A 6,108-nucleotide genomic window follows, 5' to 3' on the forward strand; every position below is an offset into this window, starting at 1 on the left:
TTTCAACCAATAGAACCTTATTTATCTAACCTGCTCCTTTGGGTTTAATCAAACATTAGCATTTACAGACATGTGAGGGTGTCTCCAGGTATTTTTGGCTAACCAGGATTCTAGTGTATCACCTTACTGTCCTGAATAACAAACAAGGGAGCTACCTGATTTGCAATGCACAAGAGGAATCCAGGGTCAAAATCTTCAGCCAACTGTGAACTAATTCATCCATCTTTATTTTATGCAGAAAAGCTCAGCTTGGGTTGAGCACATGGTTAATGTTCCTGCTTTGTTACCAATTTTCTGTGTTAAATTAAAGCACAAGGTCAGTTTTTTTTAATCAAGGTCGGACACTGCCTTAGTCAGGAATAGAAACACAGCCTGCTCCTTTGTTTCCAAGTTTGCTCTAGCTACGAGAAAGCGTCAGCTCCTCGGGCAATGGAGAAGTGGAGCACGTATGGGGGTCTTCTGGCTTTACAGTGAAACCCATGGCAGCATGTCAAGGCAGAAGAGAATTCCTGAGATGTGTGAAGAGCTGGTTGGTAATGCCAGTTCATGTTCCTTTTTCATTTCTATCCCGATTCTGTGAGCCCTGCTTACAGACATCAAGTGAAATTGACAGATTTTTCTGTCTTAACAACAATGCTTATTTCTGATCCTCTGTGTTTGAGGGTAAAGTAAGTGATTAGTTGGAAAAAAACCAAAAAACCCTCACCATGAAGTACTGAATGTCTCAAGCTTTGGAAATACAATCAGGACTTGCATTTTATTTATATTGTTAAACGTGCATTCTTAAAATGTTAAGCCCATTATGATGGTGTCCTCTCTCCCCTCCCCGACATTCTTCAGCTCATCTTGCTTTGCAGTGGGAAGGCAGGCAGGCTTTTGGAATTGGTTCTGGGCTTGTTACACAAAAAAAAAAATCCACCCCAACATTTAAATAAATATTAAAGTCCTGATCCAAAATCCATTGACGTCAATGAAAGACTCTGATTCAGGCCCCAGATGCTTCATTTTTATTTACCTCTCTCCAGGAACGAAGCCAGAGAATTTGTTCCCCCACCCCCAACATGCATGTTTCAGATTTAGCAGCCTTCAAACACATGTCTCAAAGACACATCAAAACTACCGGATTTTGATCCCCAACTTCACATCTGTCCCAAATCCCCTCTTCATCGTAAAAACCTCACCTCAACACCCACTGGCTCTCAATATCCTGAAAGTGAGAGAACACTGTCTGTTTCCATGTTCTTAGTAAACATGGACAGCAAGACTCTGCTTTGCAAACAAACTCCCATCTCATAATTAGTGGTAAGTGAATTAACCTTTTAAATCTTATAAAGCTGTCTGCCAGAACGCTTGAGGACCTAGCTTTAAGACCTCACCTGCCCATGGTGCTCTTGCTACCATACTAGCTGGTGTCGGAGGTACTGCTAAAACTGGTGCGACAAAAAGTTAGAGGAGATCAAATACACTGAGCTGGGAGTAAAGTGCATAGGGCTTTCAGGTCTTGCAAGTAAGCTCTGGAAGTGATTCCTGTAATAAAGATTTTCACTAGCATTACCCTAGGTCTGGCTTGTTGTTTTTGCTAAGCCATGTTATTTATTGTTTTAATCAGCATAGCTCTGCAATGCAGAAACAAGTCATCCTTGCAAATATAAAAACGTTAACAGAAGAGGGGGAAATAATCTGTGACATCAAAACCAGCTTTTTGGTCTGTTAAATGTGTGTAGTCAGAGACTTCACTCAGGCCTGCTCTACACCTAAAACTTAGGTTGATCTAGCTACTTTCCTCAGGGGTGTGAAAAAAATTCACGCCCCTGAGAGATATAATTAAGCCAACCTAAGCCCAAGTGTAGACAGCACTAGGTTGACAGGAGAACTTTTCTGTCGACCTGGGTACTGCCTCTCGGAGAGGTGGATTTACTACAGCACCCCTTCGATCGCTGTGGTAAGTGTCAATACTGCAGGAGTGGAGCTGCAGCAGTGCCTCTGTGCCGCTGTAGCGTTTCTAGTGTAGCCAACCTTCAGCTTAATAAAGTCACTGGGGTGTGTCTTCACTAGCAACGTTAAAGCGCTGCTGCGACAGCGCTTTCATGGGGCTGTGTAGTCGCGGCTCCCAGCACTGGGGCACTGTCTACACTGCCACTTTACAACGCTGAAACTTGCAGTGCTCAGGGGTGTGTTTTTTCACACCCCTGAGTGAGAAAGTTGCAGTGCTGTAAAGTGGCAGTGTAGACAAGGCCTAGAAATGACATGTCATGGGTGTTGTAATGATGCTCACTCTGTTATAGGGCAACACCCTGATGGGCACGAATGGTGTCCCTAGCCTCTGTTTGCCAGAAGCTGGGAAGGAGCGACGGGGGATGGATCACGTGATGATTCCCTGTTCTGTTCATTCCCTCTGGGGCACCTGGCATTGGCCACTGTCGGAAGACAGGATACTGGGCTAGATGGACCTTTGGTCTGACCCAGTAGGGCCATTCTTATGTTCTTATGTACTGTTACTGTATAATGTCCCTTTAAACAAAAGCTCACTGTTGTTTTCTTTCTGATATTTACATATCAAATATTTGTAAACCTGTGAACACTTCCTAAATAAATAAATAGTTTTTTAAAAAGTCTTCCTTTAAAAGGTTGCAGTGTCCTTGTAAGGTGTGAGAGGTAAACCCCCTTGTCCCAATTGTTAGGCTGGCTGGGACTTGGAAGAAACACTTTTAAAGCTGGTGGGTGTGGCAGCCACCTTCCATTCCGGCTAGAGGAGGAAACAATTAAATAAGCCTTTGTTTAGAGATAGCTGAAACAGCAGCAGCCACCACCCAAAACACAGGCCACATGAAAAGCCTCAGGAATCTGAGCTGGGAGGGGAGAGCGGGGGGCTTCACTGTGGGCTTTTTAACCAGCATGTTGTCTAACTTGGCCCATTGGGCTCCCAGGGCTGTCACCACTGGAAGACTTGAACACAACATCTTCTGCCAGCAGCGTAGGGGCTGAATTATTGCACCTGTCCCACTATGCTCAGCACAGCTCCTTGCAGCAAGTGTCTAATGTCTATGGTTTATAATGTCTACGGTTTGGAACGACACCTCCTACTGCTTCCCACTGAGACTGGGAGCGGAGGTTGTGACATAGTGGCTAGCGTTGTGTACAGCAGGGACAATCCAAGCGGTAGTGGGAAACCTGAGCACATGGATAGCAATTGTGACTAGAAATGTGGGGTGAAATCCTGTTGCCAGTGAAGTCAATGGGAGTTTTGCCACTTACTTAAATGAAGCCAGGATTTTACCCATGGTGTGTTACAGGCATGCTGGGTTAGCACACTAACTGGTTAGTGTAGACAATGCCTAGGTGTACTGCCTCCCATTCAGCGAGCGTGAGTCAAAGGAGTCTTTCCCACGTGAGCTCCAAGAAACTCTTTGAGGCTCACATATACCAAACAGCAGCAGCAGTGCTAGCAAGCAGTTTTAAATGAGAGGTTGGGATAGTGGCCATTCTCTTCTGTTTTAAGGAAACCAAACAATTTCACCTTACCCCATTAGTTCAGCGACACTCACAAGAAGGTAATCTAGGTTATTGATTCAGGCTGGGTGGATTTTATTTCCATATTTTATTAAATTAAGACTCCTGAAAATATAAAGAAAAAAGCACCAATCACCCTGAGCATTCAGCACACAAGTGAGCGTAAAAAGCTCTTGTCTAAAGAGAGCTCATGAATCTGCAGGTGCAATGCAGAATCTGAAGAGTGGCACATTGGATAGAAAAAACAGATTCATTTAATTGCATATGTAAAATGAAACCTGTATTGGGGTACTCTGAACAAATGAAGGATTAGCATAAATCTGTGTACATTTAAATGGGAAATGTGATATTATAGCCAGGGAAAAAAGAAGGAGCCTGGAGACAAGACAGACAAAAGAGCATAGCAAAGAAGAGGCTAATTGAAGGACCTGTCATTGCTGACTCAACCCTGAGTGATGCCCACAATATCAGGAAGATCTGCCAGCAACCCTAGAATTCCTGAACGCATGGACTCCGACCAATGGTACATAGAAACAGTACTAGTTCTTCAGGCTGCCCCTCCCTTTATGATGAGGTTCTGTAATTGGCCAGAGTTTGTGGCTTCTGCCTTCCTCCCATTGATTTGTGCGTGCTCAAACCTGCCAAGCCACTTGGGCCAATCGCAGTCATGGGAGTGAGGCTTGGAGCAGCACAGACTCCACTGTGGCATAAAGTGTGCATAACTGAATGGGAGGAGGTAGGTCCAGGCTGGCAGAGCGAAGGACTGTTGTCACAACTCTTGCAATAATATAGGTGTCTGGGCAGAGGATCTGAGACCAGAATACCACGAACAACCACTTGGCAGTGCATATCCTTTGATTTATCAGTTAGCAGCCACACTTGCAGTATCAGTCACAAGGTTACAGTTCAGTAATGGGAACCCCACATCCTCTGTGGTTTTAGAACTAGATACCCTGTTATGATATCACTGATCAAGCTCCATATCTTGAATTCTGCTCATTAAAAAAAAAAAATCTCTCTTGTTAAAATAGATATCACAGAGTACAGTGTGTGATCATATTTAAGCATGCATGGGGATATTATTTGTATGATAAAAGGTTATAGTCACTCACTTCATAAACAAAGGCCCAGATTAATTCCTGGTGCAGCTGTACTGAAATCAGTAGAGCTACCCCAAGGATAAGCATGTCTCTGACTTTTAGGCCCTATTCAACTTATACCTTTTAAACCAGATTTTGCAACTGGTTAGTGACAGGATTGCCTTAGAAAGTTGCACATTAAATGCCTCAGCTTTTCTGTCATCATCACAACCGTGCTTGTGCATCTGCTGTTTGCGTAAGTTCATCCTGGGAAATTTGGATAGCTACTCCACAGCTACTCCACACTGCCTCAGCAAGGGATAGGCCACTACAGAGCAACATCAGCAAGCTGTGACACAATACACCATGGGATGCCCTACCGCAGAAAAGGCTGGAAGGAAAGAGGACCAGCCAAACTGGTTGCACAAAGATGGCAAGGATGCTTCACTGCAAGAACCTGTAACTGGTTCAGCACCTGTGGGAAGTCAGCCACGTGACACTATGCCTCTGGCAGGGGGGGATACAGGGCTGTGGTTATTAACAGAGCCTTAACCATATTGTGAATTGATAGGAAACATGGTTAAAACCTGCTGTATCTGGTTACAACCTTGGCTAGAAGTTGTAGCGTGGACACGGCCTTCCACTGTATCATTTTTTGCACAGTTGTACACAGTAGGGAAAAAGGCACAAAATCAAACCAGAGTTAAAATAACAGATATACGGCTAAAAACAGAGAAAAGACAGACAAATCAGTTATAGCCGATATTCCATCCTTAACTCATCCTGCCATGTCTCTAGCACTGCAGCTCAGAGGGTAGGCAACATCACCCACTCTTTTAAGATGCCCTAAGAGAAATTGCCCCATGATGTAAACTTCATTTCCTCCATAATCAGCTAACAATTCAGTTTCAGGCTCCTTGTGCGCTTCTTCAGTCAGTTCCTTACTATTATTGTCAGCCCTGGGTTTGTATGTAAGGGGACGCTGTCAGGCCAGCACAGCCCCCAGTGCGGAGTTTGTAAGACAAGATTCCATGAGGCTAAACGCCAACAGCGATGTCCCCGTGACCGGTTTCCCGGGTGGGCGCACAAAGCCTGTTTCTAAAGGGGTCACATTTCCCACCGCCTCTGGCAGCACGCTGCGCCCCGCGCTGTAATGCAGGGAAAGGAGAAAGTGAAACGGCTCCGAACTGACGCTAAACCGAGCGGCGCCGGCTCCACCCCGCCCGCTCGTGGCGGGGGAGGATGCGGGATGCCGGGCGGGCCAGGTCCGGACCCGCGGGGGGGAAGCAGATGCTATTGACAGGTCTCTGCATGTGCCCTCTGGGGCGGGCTCAGTGAACCACAAGGGGGCTGGCTGGGGAAATGGCCAGGCCAGGGCTGTGGGGCCGGGCTGCTGGGCAGGGCCCTATGCCCCCCCCCCCCCCCCGGTCACGGCAGGCCCCGAGGGAGGGGAGGGGAGGGGGGGCAGAGGCAGGAGCCAGCTCCCCCCCCAGCAGCACCGCCCCCGCCCGTCACGTGA

Source organism: Chelonia mydas, chromosome 16 (genome assembly GCF_015237465.2).
Source record: "Chelonia mydas isolate rCheMyd1 chromosome 16, rCheMyd1.pri.v2, whole genome shotgun sequence".
NCBI lineage: Eukaryota > Metazoa > Chordata > Testudines > Cheloniidae > Chelonia > Chelonia mydas.